The 15,185-nt window shown below is 48.4% G+C and overlaps 1 pseudogene; it reads left to right on the top strand.

The window, feature by feature from the left end:
• Nucleotides 1-2,222: 2,222 nt before the first annotated feature.
• LOC136356530 (uncharacterized) overlaps nucleotides 2,223-15,185 on the top strand; it is a 55,467-nt pseudogene continuing 42,504 nt past the window's right edge.

Below are 15,185 nucleotides of genomic sequence, written 5' to 3'. Positions count from 1 at the left end.
AAAAACCAAACAAGGCAATGATAAACCAAGTAAGCAAACTGAATTGATAAAAATCACACTCCATTATTATGATGATAGCCCCCGACTGACAACTTCAAGGAGAAAACTTGATGTTTGACAGTCAAAATAGGGAAATACAATGATAAAGTTAAACGTAGAAACGACGAAGATGTTCAATGTTCCAAGAGTTGTCGACGAGAGTGCCGTCTTCGCGCTTGAGTCGATATGAACCTGGCCGGGTAACTTCAGAGATAATAAATGGCCCTTCCCATAGAGGAGATAACTTGTGCCGATCTCGTGTGGTTTGAATTTTCCGTAAAACCAGGTCGCCGACTAGAAAGGCACGAGATCGAACATTGCGATTATGATAACGTCGCAACCCTTGTAAGTACCGAGCTGACTGAATCAAAGCTGCTTCGCGGACCTCTTCCAGTCGGTGCAAGTCGTCCACTCGGTCTTCTTCATAGCGTTCTTCACGGAAATTACGGAAGCGCAAAGATTCGAACTCGACTTCACTCGGCAACATTGCCTCTGCCCCGTAGACAAGGAAAAAAGGTGACTGGCCGGTGGCCCGACTGGGAGTAGTTCGTAAGGACCAGAGTACCGATGGCAGTTGTTGCACCCATTTGCCGGCATAGGGTTTTAGCCGGTCAAAGACACGCGCTTTAATCCCTTGAAGTATCATGCCATTAGCTCGCTCCACCTGTCCATTGCTCATTGGGTGTGCTACTGAGGCATAGCAAATCTTGATTCCAAAGTCTTCACAAAAGTCTTTGAAAACTCCGCCGGTGAATTGTGTGCCATTATCGGTGATGATCCGATTGGGTACTCCGAATCTGTGGACAATGTTGATGAAGAAATCGCGAGCATTATCTGCTGTAATCGTGACAACAGGCTTAGCTTCGATCCACTTGGAAAATTTGTCAATGGCCACGAAGAGGTGCGTGTAACCGCCGACTGCCTTTTTAAACGGGCCAACCATGTCGAGCCCCCAAACCGCAAACGGCCAAGACAGCGGGATAGTCTGCAACTCTTGAGCTGGTAGATGAATTTGTCTGGCAAAAAATTGGCAACCTTCACATGTGCGCACAATTTTGTCGGCGTCGGACACTGCAGTAGGCCAGAAAAAACCCTGCCGGTAAGCTTTGCCAACAATGGTGCGCGCTGCAGCATGGTTTCCGCATATCCCAGAATGTATGTCTTTCAGCAATTGTCTCCCTTCCTCTAAAGATACGCAGCGTTGCAGAATTCCTGAAGGGCTTCTCTTGTATAGCTCGGATTCATGCATAACATAAAGTTTGCTCCGCCTTGAAATCCGCTCGGCCTCATCTTTGTCTTGAGGGAGTTCTTGAGAAGTCAAAAATCATATGAGGGGCTCTCGCCAGTCGGCTTCAACCATAGCTATGTCATGAGTGTCCGCAACTTGAGTAGCATCTTTGTGAGGTACTGTCGGGGAATAAAGGTGTTCGACGAAAAACATCAGATGGCGCTGCCTCGCGCTTGGATCCAAAGTTCGCAAGTCTATCGGCAGCTTCATTGTTGTGTCGAAGAACATGGCTGAGCTCAAGTCCATCGAACTTATCCTCCAGTTTGCGTACCTCTTGTCGATATGCCATCATGTTGTCGTCAATGCAGGACCACTCTTTCATAACTTGGTTAACAACCAGCTGTGAATCACCTCGAACAATTAGACGCTTTATCCCTAGGGAAATTGCAATCCGTAGCCCATGGAGGAGGGCCTCATACTCGGCGACATTGTGGGACGCCGAAAAATGTATCCAAAGTACATAGCTTAATCTTTCTCCAGTTGGGGAGATCAAAACCACTCCTGCTCCAGTGCCCGAAAGTCGTTTGGATCCGTCAAAATGCATGGTCCAATGCTCTATTTTCTCCACGGGGGTATCCTCTTGGCACTCGGTCCACTCGGCGACGAAATCAGCTAACGCTTGAGACTTGATTGAAGTGCGGGGCTTGAATGATATGTCCAAAGACATCAACTCCAAAGCCCACTTAGCAATCCGCCCATTTGCTTCGCGGTTGTGCAATACATCGCCGAGTGGAAATGATGTGACCACCGTTACCGAGTGACCTTGAAAGTAATGAGATAGCTTCCTGGTAGTAATTAGAATACCATATAACAGCTTCTGAACCTGAGGGTACCTCGTTTTGGAGTCGGCCAGGACCTCGCTGACGAAGTAGATTGGTCGCTGAACTTTCTGGACATGGCCTTCTTCCTCACGCTCGACAACCAGGACTGTGCTCACGACCTGGGAGGTGGCTGATACGTACAGCAACAACGGCTCCTGCGGGTGTGGTGAAGCTAAGACCGGTGGCTTGGTGAGGAGTTGTTTGAAATCTTCGAAGGCCCTCTGTGCTTCGGGTCCCCATTGGAAATTATCTGTTTTCTTCAGTAGCTTGAAGAAGGGCATCCCCCGCTCGCCAAGTCTTGAAACGAATCGGCTGAGCGCCGCCATGCATCCAGTCAGCTTCTGAACATCTTTCTGGGTGCTTGGCGGTTTCATGTTGAGGATAGCAGTAACTTTCTCCGGGTTGGCTTGGATGCCCCTATGAGACACCATAAAACCAAGCAGCTTCCCTGACGGTACTCCGAAGGTGCACTTTTCAGGGTTTAATTTCATCCTGAAAGCGCGGATGCTCGCGAAGGTTTCTTCTAGATCCGAAATTAGATCATCCTTTTGCTTGGTCTTGACGACTACGTCATCCACATAGGCTTCAACGTTGCGGCCGATCTGTGTTGAGAAGCATCTCTGGATCATGCGTTGATAGGTTGCTCCTGCGTTCTTTAGTCCAAACGGCATGGTGACGTAGCAGTATGCCCCAAAAGGCGTGATGAATGAAGTCTTCAAGCAGTCGGATTCCTTCAGTCGGATCTGATGATACCCCGAGTAGCAATCCAGAAAACTGAGAAGCTCGCAGCTGGCGGTTGAGTCAACTACCTGGTCAATGCGAGGCAACCCGAAAGGATCTTTTGGGCAAGATTTGTTGAGGTCGGTGTAATCGACACACATGCGCCATTGCCCTGTCTTTTTCCTAACCAGGACTGGGTTTGCCAGCCAGTCGGGATGAAGGACTTCTTTGATGAAGCCTGCTGCTAACAGCTTGGTTAACTCCTCCTTGATCGCGTCCTTCCTGTCTTGTGCAAATCGGCGGAGTCGTTGTTTAATAGGCTTGGCGTCTTCTTTGACATGTAAGGAGTGCTCAATCACCTCTCTGGGAATACCGGGCATATCCGAAGGTTTCCACGCAAAGATATCTTTATTATTTTGAAGAAAGGTGATGAGCGCGCTTTCCTATTTACAATCTAACTCGGCGCCTATTACAGCAGTTTTGGTAAGATCAGAAGGATCTAAGGGAATCTTTTTAGTCTCGGCTTCGGTTTCCCCCCTTTTTGAAATCTTGGCGGCGGGCACTTCTCCTTCGCTCACCGTGGTTGCAGCCAGTCGGATTTCCTCTCGGGCAGATGCCATCTCGCGGGTTTGGGCCATGTCGCAACTCTCCTTGTCGCATGTGACAGCTTGCTTGATGTCACTCCGTAGGGTTAGGACTCCTCGGGGACCAGGCATCTTCATCATCATGTATGTGTAGTGCGGGACGGCCATGAACTTGGCTAACGCCGGGCGTCCGAGTATGGCATGGTATGCTGTCTCAAAATCGGCAACTTCAAAGCTGATATTCTCTGTGCGGAAGTTTTCCCGAGTGCCAAAAGTGACCGGGAGAGTGATCTGGCCGAGTGGAGTTGCAGATAATCCTGGAATTACTCCATGAAAAGGCGCATTGCTTGGTTTCAACTCGGAGCGAGGGATCTGCATATCATCCAGGGTCTTGGCGAAGAGGATATTGAGTGCACTGCCACCATCAATGAGGGTTCTGCGAAGCTTGACATTACGAACCACTGGGTCTAGTACCAGGGGGTACCGCCCCGGGTGGACCACTCGGTCAGGGTGATCCGAGCGGTCAAACCTGATTGCGATCTCTGACCATCGAAGATATTGGGGCGTGTCGGGCTGGACAGCATTGATCTCCCGTTCGGTCAGCTTTTGCTTCCTTTTAGACTCATAAGCCATGGGGCCGCCGAAAATATGGTTGAGCTCCTTGCGGTGGTCTTGAAATCCAGCCGGGGTGTCGCCGTCGTCCTTCTTCCTTGACGTGCTTTGTTCCTCGTCGGAGTTCTTCCGAGTAGACTTGGTGTACTGCTCCGCGAACTGCTTGTAGATGAAGCACTCTTTGGCCACGTGATTGGAGTTTGGATGATGCGGGCATTGGGAGTTCATGATCTTGTCGAAGGTGTTGACGCGCGAACGCTGTCGAGAAGAGTGAGCGGCGGTTGCAACAAGTTCCTCAGGCTTACGCTTGCGGTCCTTATGATTGTTACTTCCACCTCCTCCCGTAGCCGGCGTATTTTTCGGCTTCCAACTGGGACCCGACTGCTTTGATGCGGTGACGGCGTCTTCAGCTTTGGCGTACTCGTTGGCTTTTTCAAACATGAGCTTGACTGTCCTGGGAGGCTTGCGCCCGAACTTGCCGACCAATTCTTCGTGGCGAATCCCTTTGGTGAATGCGGCGATGATGACGTCGTCGGTGATGTCGGAGATCTTGTTACGTTGTTCAGAAAATCGCCGGATGTAATCTCGAAGAGATTCTCCGGGCTTCTGAATGACGTTGTAAAGATCATATTGTGTGCCGGGACGCTCGAAGGTGCCTTGGAAGTTGGCGATGAAGTGGTCGCGTAGTTCGGCCCAAGATCCAATTGTACCACGGGGCAATCCATGGAGCCAAGATCGGGCGGAATCCGCTAAAGCCACTGGTAGATAATTCGCCATGGCCTTGTTGTCTCCTCCTGCTGCGCGGATTGCGAGACCGTAGACGGTAAGCCACGATTCGGGGTTAGTGGTGCCGTCATACTTCTCTATTCCAGTCGGTTTGAAGCCGGCTGGCCAATCCACTCGACGCAGATCGTCGGTGAAGGCCGCAACTCCATCAAGGTCGTCGTCGCGGCGATCCGGCGAGTGATGGTAGCCTCGAGCTGCTCGGCGCTGTATGATTGTGTCGCGAAGATCGATGGGGCGGCGACGAGGTGGTGAGCGAGGCCGTTCCACTCGGCGCTCCCTATGAAGTTCGGGAGGCGAGTGAACAGACCGCTCGTCGTGGCCCCTGCTCCTGCGATTGGATCCTGCTCCAGTGATGCTGAGGCTTGGATGACGGTAGTCATGAGATCGGAAGTGGGGAACTCGGCTGCCGGTCGGCGTGTGGACGCTTTCAGAGTTAACTGGGACCGATGCTGCGATCATGGTCTTCGTCTGGTTCAAGATGTTGACGACGTGGTCGGAACGATTGAGCTCGTTTTGGTTGAGGAGGGTGTCGAGAAGGGTGATCGCGGCAACCGCATTCTGTTGAGGGGTGCGGAAAACCGGTGTCCCTTCGACATCTTGTTGGCCGATGAGATCACGCGCTCGGCGCCCTGCTTCCAAAGCTCGCTGACGTCGATCTTCAGCCTTCTTGGCGATCCGTTCACGGTCCTGCTGCTCACGCCGTAGCCGTTCTTGTTCTTGTACTTGATGCTCCTCCTCCAGTCGGCGACGTTCTTCAGTCTCCCGGGCTTGGCGTTGCTCCTCCGTCTCATTATTGGCCATGAAAACGCCAAAGTAGAGAGGGGTGTAATTGTCATCTAGGCTTCCGTCGAAGTCGTTGAAGTCGTCGAAGTCGTTGTAGCGAGAACTAAATTCGTCGTACTCCACGATGTCAGTAGGACGTGAGTCGACGGTGGGAGAGCTGTTGTAGTCATCCAGCTGATCCGTCGAAACCGTGCCGAGTGGTTGGAGGATGACGCCGACTTCCCTGAAGCTAGGCGAAATCGGTGTTGAAGCCGACTTCCGCCTAGGCCTACGGGATGAAGACGCTGTCGTGGTGAAGACGGCCGCTAGATCGTCGGGGAGCTTCATCAGGATCGGTGGGTAAGCCCCATCATCTTGATCTGGCGTCGTTGGAGAAAATGCGATCTCGGCCGAGTGGTTTGAAGCCGACTCGATCGAGATGGTCTTGAAGTAACTTTCAGCCGCGTTTGGGAATCCAAACGGGACTGGAAGTCGATTCTCTCCCGACTGGTCTGATTCCGAGTCAAGGAGAGAAATCTTGCCGAAGTTGTTGGTGACGAAGTCGAGGCTGCCGAACCGAAACGTCTGCCCGGGTGGGAAGACGAGGTCGTCGATGCCGGTGACGGAACCCATTGCACTAATCGGCGAAAAGCTTGACGCTACCCCTACCTGGCGCGCCAACTGTCGAAACTAGATTTCGGCAATAATAAAAGGGGGTGGCTATCAAGCTCGGAAAGTGTATGGGTTTGGAGACAAAAGATTTATACAGGTTCAGGCCTTCTTATAAAAGAAGTAATACCCTACTCCTGTCCGGGGATGAATCCGCCGAGTGTATTATTGATTGTATGATTCGGGAAAAATCAGCATCTACCCCTAGAGGCGCCCGGACCCCCCTTATAAATGGGAAGGAGTCCGGATTACAAAAGATAATCTATATTCCTAACGGAATATGAAGATATAGGTAAAATACAGTCGTAACCGACTAAGTCTCAGGGTGTTTCCTTGATATACAAGTTAAGAAACAAACCCGAGATACAGATAAGATATTCTATCTACATTAAGTATCCGGTACCCAATCCAAATACCGTCGCCGTGTAGATATGGGATACCCATAATCTCCACAATGATCAAGGAGGAAATCATTGGTTCTTTGCAGAAAATCTTCTTGACAAACATACATCATCTCTGAGTGTTAACAGTGCCACTATCTGTTTTGGTGTTCGGTTGGGTAATTTTGCAGGTGTTGCTCGTCAATTATTATCTTCTGTGAGGTTTTTCTCTTTATCAGTTTTCTCCTTATTGTATTCCCCGTGTATTCTATTCTCATATCCTCCAGGGCACCTGTGCTTGTGTAGGTGAAGCCTGCCCTGTGTAAGATCATTTGGCTCAATATATTAGGGGGGGGGGGGATAAAAGAAAAAAAAAGAACAGTGCCACTATCATTCTTTTGGCGAAGAAGATTGATCCAGAATCAATAAATGATTGCCAACCGATCAGCATGATATTAGGTTTTCCAAACTTGTCATTAAAAGTTATATTAGCGATGAGCTAGGGTAATCTCCCGTATGGATCCTTTGGTCTCGCCAGCTCAAAATGTGTTTAGTTTATTACAATGCAAGAAGATGCACATATGCTGACCATTTCAAGTTGGTTCATGGAATTACCAAGTTGTTAAAGTCTACGGATTCCTCTAGTCTACCCTCTCTAAAAGTCTACTCTGCTCTTTCCAGTCTTCACTTTGATGAAGTTTCCAGCTCTAGAATTCAAAACATGGGAATGAGAAAAAAAATGTATAGAAAAATCCAAGTTCATAAAAAAACGAAAACGAAAATGAATTCATGTGCTAAACATAGCATTGCTGAATACAGGAAATCTTCCAGATCAGCCGTTTGGATCAGCATATATAGCATCAACACAACATCAATATAGTCTTAGACTGAATAGTAAATCTCACTTCAGTTAGGACTCCAGAATAGCACCGGAATAGAATAGCCAATCTTATCCATCTGACTACAACTGGCCCACTTGTCGGTGAATAAATACTCACTGATCAATGAATAACTCTCTTTATTTGTATTTCTTTTAATCCCAAATTGCACAATTTTTTTCTCACATATTGTTGAGAACTTGAGATCCAACCCCAAATCAGAGATACCCTGGAACTAGAGTCAAATCCGTGTTTTGAGAAAACAAGCGGCTTTGGTAGGTTTCCCCATCAACGCAATTCGAAACGAAAATTTCACTAACGTTTTAATTACTTGGAAGGATCAAACCATTGGCTGCTTACCAGAGTCTCCGGCCAGTCCGCTCAAATCCTGAAACCATCCCACCATGAAACGACTGACCAATTCAGATCGGCCTCAGTTCTCAAAAAAAGAAAAAAAAAAGGGTTCAGATCAGCCTCTCCATCCAAATTAAAGTTCCAAACAGCACAAGGGGCGAGGTAATTAGTAGTATCGGAAAAATAGGTTTTTCCCTGATAGTATCGTAGGATTCGGATCGTATCTTATCATTGATCAACACGTGCATGCGTACACCTTCGCGACGTCGCTGGCCGTGCTCCTCATGCTGCTCGCCGTGGGCGGCGGCTGCGCGTCGAGGCTGATCACCAGTACATGCATGCTGACGGCCGTCGCGCTGTTCGCCGCGGCGACGTTCGCGCTCTGTGCCGCCGACGACGACTACCGGCTCATGGCGTTCGTCGGCACCGTCGTGGCTGTGTACGCCGCCGTCACGGCGTCACCGTCGTGTTCGTCAGGTGCAGCCTTGCTCTGCCGTTTCGGAGAGGCGAGGCCGGCCATGGTTGGTTGTAGCTGGATTCCAAGATTGTAAACGCGTTTATGCAAAAATTGGCTCATTAGCTTTGTGTGGTACGTATCCAAACCACACAAGGACGCATTGATTCTGGAAAATTACGATGAGACCAGTGGCGGAGCCAGGATTCCAAAGTTGGGTATTCCCGTCTAAGCGCTGAGCCGCTGGCCATCTCTGCCCCTCGTGGCCGCCGGCCACCCAACCAGCCTGACCGCCTGAGCTTGGCGGAGTGTCAGGCGCCGGCCGCCGCGGCAATGGCCTCCCCCTCCACGGTAGCATGGTCCAGCTCCCGCCGCCGGTTGCCGCCTAGCCTCGCCGCGCCGCCGCCTAGGGTTTGCAAATGGGGAGCGGCGCGAGGGAGCCGAGCCAGGGAGGGATGGGTCACGGAGGGAGAGCTAGAGGGCACCGTCTGGAAGAGTGGTGGCTAAGTAGGTCAATTGACGTCTGATGGGTCATGACGGAGTGGGTCGGGTTGAAAGGAGGCATTACAAGAGGACGGTTGGGCCGTGTTTGGATCGAAGATTTGAGAATCTAGGTGCACTAATATATGTACATGTGTATATATTAGAAGTATACTTGTTTTTTGATAAAAAATGTTGGGTATTCCCGGGAATACCCAGGAACCAAGGTACCTCCGCCCCTGGATGAGACCAGATACGATAATTACTGGGACTGCGGGCCGGCCTGTGTTTAATTCAGCCACAGCCCATATTATTACACGAGTAACGCATAAGAACAATGTTTAATTTGTACCACATGGGAAATCTACATCGGTTTAGACCAGTATATAAGATGACGTGATCGAGATGCCCGCCGAGCTCGGCGGTGCGAGCTTGTAATCCCAGCTGCAGGGGGGCGGGAGTTGGCAGGGTTTGGCCGTTGTTGGGGGATCGAGGTATATAGGAGATATTTCTCCCCCGGGTCTCGTGCCGGATGCTCGTTCTATAGCCGACTTTGGCCCAGGAGGATTGTGGATGTTCATCCAAGCCCCTACCCAATTGAGGTTAGGTTGCAACTAGTTTGTGACTACTCTAGCGTTGTGTTCGGGTCGGCCCTTGCGCCGCCTAACAAAAACGTCTAGGTCACTCCCTTTCTACTCACGAGAGAAGCCACAACCCTATCCTGTCCAACTCCTCATTTTTTTTAAAAAAACATGGTACATTCTTATTTTCACACTCACTCCCTTTCTACTCACGGGAGAAGCCACAACCCTATCCTATCCAACTCCTCATTTTTTTTAAAAAAAACATGGTACATTCTTATTTTCACACCCTTTCCACTCACGAGATCATCCACGGATTTGATCACTACAATCGATCATGAGAGAAGCGACGGTCCTATCCTGTCCAACTCCTCTTTTCTTTTTAAATTCATGGTACATTCTTATTTTCGCACCCTTTCCACTCACGAGATCATCCACGGATTTGATCAATACAATCGATCCAAACTCTAAATGTGCCAAATGGGTTTAAAGCATTAAAACCTATGTCTTAGAGGATCGACCTAAATAAAGATTGGAAAGAAGTAGAGGACAGGTTTTAGAAAAAAAAAAGCTAAGTTGTTGGAAGAGCAAATTATTATCTGCAGGTAGTAATCCAACTCTTGTTAATTCAATGTTGAGGAGCTTACCAATATTTATGTTAACCGTTTTACGATCCTTTGGGGATTTTTTTTAAAAAACCTGATTATAATGATTGGGTATTCTAAACTTGAATGAGCAAACTAAATGTTTGCTCCGCAAATAGTTATTCAGGTTAATAAATGAGGAAGGGGTGTGGCAAAATATTCTATGAAACAAAATTGATGGAAGAAAACTATATCTTTAGTTGAAAAGAAATCAAGCGATTCTCACTTTTTGTTAGGTTTGATGGTCAAACATGAGTTTTGTGTCCAGGTTCTTTTCTGTTGAAAAATGGAACTCAAATTCATTTAAAAGAGGATATGTGGCTTGGACGGAAAAAGCCTTAAAGAGCACTATCCAATGCTATAGGAAAAAGTCTGAATTACCCCTATGTACTATTGTATGAGTACGAATTACTCCCATAAACCACAAAATCAAACAACCTTCACCCTCAACTTTGCATACCGAACAAATTGCACCCTTGACTTGCTCTAGAGTGGTTTTGGTCCTACGTGACACACACATGGCAGTTATGCTTCTTCCTCTCTTGGTCTTCTCTTCCTTGACTCATCTCGGTCGCTGTCGATATCTACCCATCGCTCGCCACCTCACCGGCCCCAGCCCAAAGCCAAGCCCTAGCAGCTCGTCATCTTCGTCATTGCCGCTAAGACCTGCTGCACCTGAGGCTGGCGCTTGCTGGGAGGTGCCCATGGCAGTGGGGGAGCCGACGCTTGTGGACAGACCAGAGATGGCTTGGAGAGAGGTGGAGGTGGCCAACGGGTGTGCTGAGGTCGTCACGGATGTGGAGGGGACTGCCTGGCGGCGGCCACTCATGAAGGCTGCCGAGGAGGCCCAACACAGGTGATGGTGGGGAAGAGGTACAGGCCTCGGCGCGAAGACGGAGGTCACAACTAGTGGCAGTGCGACAAGGAATCATCCTCGCCCCACAAAGGGAGAGCAGATCCGACGCACACGTGAGCTGGTCGGCGATCTTCGCCACCTTGCGCTACGAGAGGAGCGTGTCACACTCACATCCCCCACAACCAACGCCATGGCCCGCCATTGAGGGTAGGAGGAGGACTCTTACTGCACCGTGTTGACGAAAGCGTGACACGATTGGGATGGTGTCTATTTTTAATATCAGCAATATAGTTTATGGGGTACACAAGACCAAGAAAAATGGTGGCATAGAAATTCCTAATCAAACACTTTAGGCTAAGGGAATCAGAGGAAGCAGTAATGATCATAGTGATCTCTATCTCTGCCCCTTATTTTGTGCTCAACCAAAACATCAATGGTGCTAATTTTCAGCTACCTGAATAATATTCTGACGCAGCTGCGGATCGAGGCAGCTCCCGGGTCTCTTGTTAATTTCACACCACGCTAAACCTCACTAATTCTTCACTAGAGAGTCTCTTGTCTTAATTATTCTGCTGTTAGCAGTTTGGTGGCTGGGTATTAGTCAGCTACTCGGCTTCTCTAGACTTGCCAATTCTAGTGAACAACTTAGAATTGTAGAGCAGGTGAAGATGCATGAGCAGAGTACATAATAATGGCGTCTTATACAAAACCGTAATCAATCATCAAAGGATTGTACATCTCGTCGATCTATCCAGACAACTCCTGCCGATTCTGTCCTGGTCGGTTAATCTTTCTCTTCTTAGACTTGTGTAGCTGGGCGTTTAAGCCTCCTTAAGTTGTGTCTCTATTTTTTTAATCAAGGATCTGTTTGTACTCTGTTTTCCTTCTTAATTAAATTTCGGCAGAGCTCCTGCCGTCGTCTTTCTCAAAAAAAATCTCTCTCTTCTTAGGGCCTGTTTAGATCCATTTGGAATGGCAAATGGCAAATGGCAAAAGTTTTGGTGGCAAAAGTTTTGGCATTGCAAAAGTACTCGTTGGTGTTTAGATGGATGTTAAAGTTTTGCCATTCTAGCACTAAAGTGAGAGAGAAAGAGAGAGGGAGTGGTCCCAAAGTATTTTTTTGGCATAATTTGCTACTATAGACTAGCAAATGCCAAATGCCAAATTGCCAACTTTTGCTACTAGTGTTTAGATCCAAAATGGCAAAAAAGTGCTACAAAATTTTGGAGGATCTAAACATGGTCTTAGCTGCAAAATGCATGGAATTTACTGTTGATGAGTATATTTAACGATGAGTAGCTCACTAATTAAGCTAATTATGTTTATTTATCAATCTGGACACATAGAACATCCGGCTGGTGATTGACATCAGTGAGACGTACATGACGACCGTCGTTCAGAACAGCGGCCGCCGGGCTGCCGCAGCCGCCGCCGCCGCCGTCGCGGTCGCCGGTGAAGATGGTGGCAGCGGCGGCGGTGGCGAGCAGTTGCTGCAACAACGACAGGACGGCTTGTTGTGTGCATGCGCGGCTGGCTGATAGCGGTGTGGCCATGCTGTTCGTCGCCATGGCGTTCGAGGCAGCGCTGCGGGCCGGGCCTGCCTTTAAGCCATATCGGAGACGCAATTCGTATAGACAGAAACGAAGTTTTAATTTGTACCATACGGAAAATCTACAGCGGTTTAAACCCATATAAAAGAGGAGACGAACGAGTTGCTCCCGCCGAGCTCGGTGGCACAAGCTTGTCACCCTAGCCGTGGGGGGCAGGAGTTGGCAGTGTTTGGCCGTTGTTGGGGGATCGAGGGTATAGGAGATATCTCTCCCCCGGGTCTCGTGCATGGATGCTATCATGATGTTACATCCGGTCTCAATTGAGTTGCCACTGGTTGAGGTCCCTACATTCTAGGCTGGACGGCCCATATCTCTCCCCCGGGTCTCGTGCATGGATGCTATCATGATGTTACATCCGGTCTCAATTGAGTTGCCACTGGTTGAGGTCCCTACATTCTAGGCTGGACGGCCCATATCTCTCCCCCGGGTCTCGTGCATGGATGCTATCATGATGTTACATCCGGTCTCAATTGAGTTGCCACTGGTTGAGGTCCCTACATTCTAGGCTGGACGGCCCATATCTCTCCCCCGGGTCTCGTGCATAGATGCTATCATGATGTTACATCCGGTCTCAATTGAGTTGCCACTGGTTGAGGTCCCGACATTCTAGGCTGGACGGCCCTTGTGCCACTAGATTATGACGTCTAGGTGACTTCCCGCTCACGAGAGAAGCCCTACTGCCTATGCTGCCAACTCCTCTTTTTTTTTAAGCACAAATGCTTATTAACTGTTTTTTTAAGCACAAATGCCATTTTGACGAACCTTGTGCCGCTAGACTATGACGTCTAGGTGACTTCCTGCTCACGAGAGAAGCCCTACTGCCCTATGCTACAAACTCCTCTTTTTTTAATCACAAATGCTTATTAACTGTTTTTTTAAGCACAAATGCCATTTTACCTTCTTATTAACTGTTTTATATTATAAGTCGTTTGATTTTTTTTCCTAATCCAAATTTATTATGTTTGACCAAGTTTATAGAAAAACATGTTTGTTAACTGTTTGGAGGCTTGGAGCCATGTTTTCGTTTCTTTATTGTAGTGCACTGAATTTGAATTCAGCTTTGTATAACCAGTAGCCTCGATCAAGTGCCGAAACGTTTTGTATCAATTCATCAGACAACATCAAATTGATGCATAATATATGCTTGGACTATACGAGACATTTAAGATTTCGGATTACACAATATTCCATATTTTATTTATCTATGGAATCAGATAAATAATCACATTTTTTTAACACACCCATCAGAATGCAGATTTCAGAACCCCTAACACGCCATATGTATTTCAGATAGAAAAATACATTATACAGATTACAAAGGGATATCAATTTCCTTGCAATTTGAACAACAAAAAAAAGGTGTCAAATTAAAGCTTATAGCATGCGCACTACAATCCTTACATACTCTTAACGTTTTACAGAGATTAAATATTTCAGATTACAATACACCATCCTCTTTTCTTTTGATTCTTTTTAAAAGATAATAACCATCCTCTTTTGATGCATTTACAGTCCTTTGAGGTAGTACATGTACATATCCCTCTTTTGTATTTTGATCAGAAACTAGAGAACCACCATCATACAAAATTCAGCTGTAGATGAGAAGTGCAGAGGTTCTGCTTTTATCCGAAACCTGAGAATCAGGAACGAGAACCCTCTTCGTCATGCTGCACAGATCATGCTCGGCCGTTCGATTTGCTTTCTATCCACGCGTCCACCAGTGGCGGATCCAGGATTTAAGCAAAGGGTATTCAAAGTTGAAAAAAAAATCATACAGAACTCAAAAAATTGGACTGGGAAAATCATACAGGAGTGGTAATGACATGTTTAAAGCCTTAAAGGTACAAACAGTAGCACAATAGTCAAGATGTCTATCTCCAACTGCACACTTGGGGACTGTCACACCCCGAAGTTTTCCTCCCAAGCCAAAATTGTAATTTACAAATGACCCCAAGAAAATGCAGGTGAAATCAGGAGAAAACCCTAAGAAAGTAATGCAAATAATAATCGGACTTGACATGTGGAATTTTTCTTGAGTTCTACATGTCGAAATTCATTAACAGGATTTTTAGTGGAATTTTCAGAGCTCTAGAAACAATTTTAACCAATTAAAATTGAGCAAGCAATATTTTATTCCAGGGAAAATCCTTTTTCCTTTTTCTTTTTCTTTTTCCTCTCTTTTTCCTCCTTTTTGTCAAATGGGCCGTCGGCCCATTTCTCTTTTCCTTCCCCCCCTCTCTGTTGGGCCGGCCGCAGGCCGAGGCCCAGCCCGGCAGCCAGGCCGCCCCGCTGTCTCCTCTCTCGGGGTCGCCGACAGGTGGGGCCCACCTGTCGGGCCCGTCTCCCTCCTCCCGCCGATCCCGGCGCGCCGCCGCGCCCGCAACCGTCGCCGCGCCCACGTCTCCGCCTTCCTCGGGCCACGTTGACCACGCCCGCGCGTGCGCCGCGTCTCCCGCGCCCATTCCCCTCTCTCTCCCGCTCGCGCCCGCGCCCGAGATGGCCGGGATTCGAAAACCGAATCCCGCCTCTCTCTCCTCCCCACTCCCCCGCGTCGGCCGGCGATTCCCGCCTCTCCCGGCCACGTCCGGCCCTCTCTTCCCTTATTTAAGCTTCACCGCCGCTCCCTCTCACTTTTTCCCCATTGCGCCGACCTCTCCCGAGCTCCCC

The sequence above is a fragment of the Oryza sativa genome, chromosome 5, assembly GCF_034140825.1.
Source record: "Oryza sativa Japonica Group chromosome 5, ASM3414082v1".
Taxonomy (NCBI): domain Eukaryota; kingdom Viridiplantae; phylum Streptophyta; class Magnoliopsida; order Poales; family Poaceae; genus Oryza; species Oryza sativa.
This window is presented reverse-complemented; position numbering and strand designations above follow the sequence as displayed.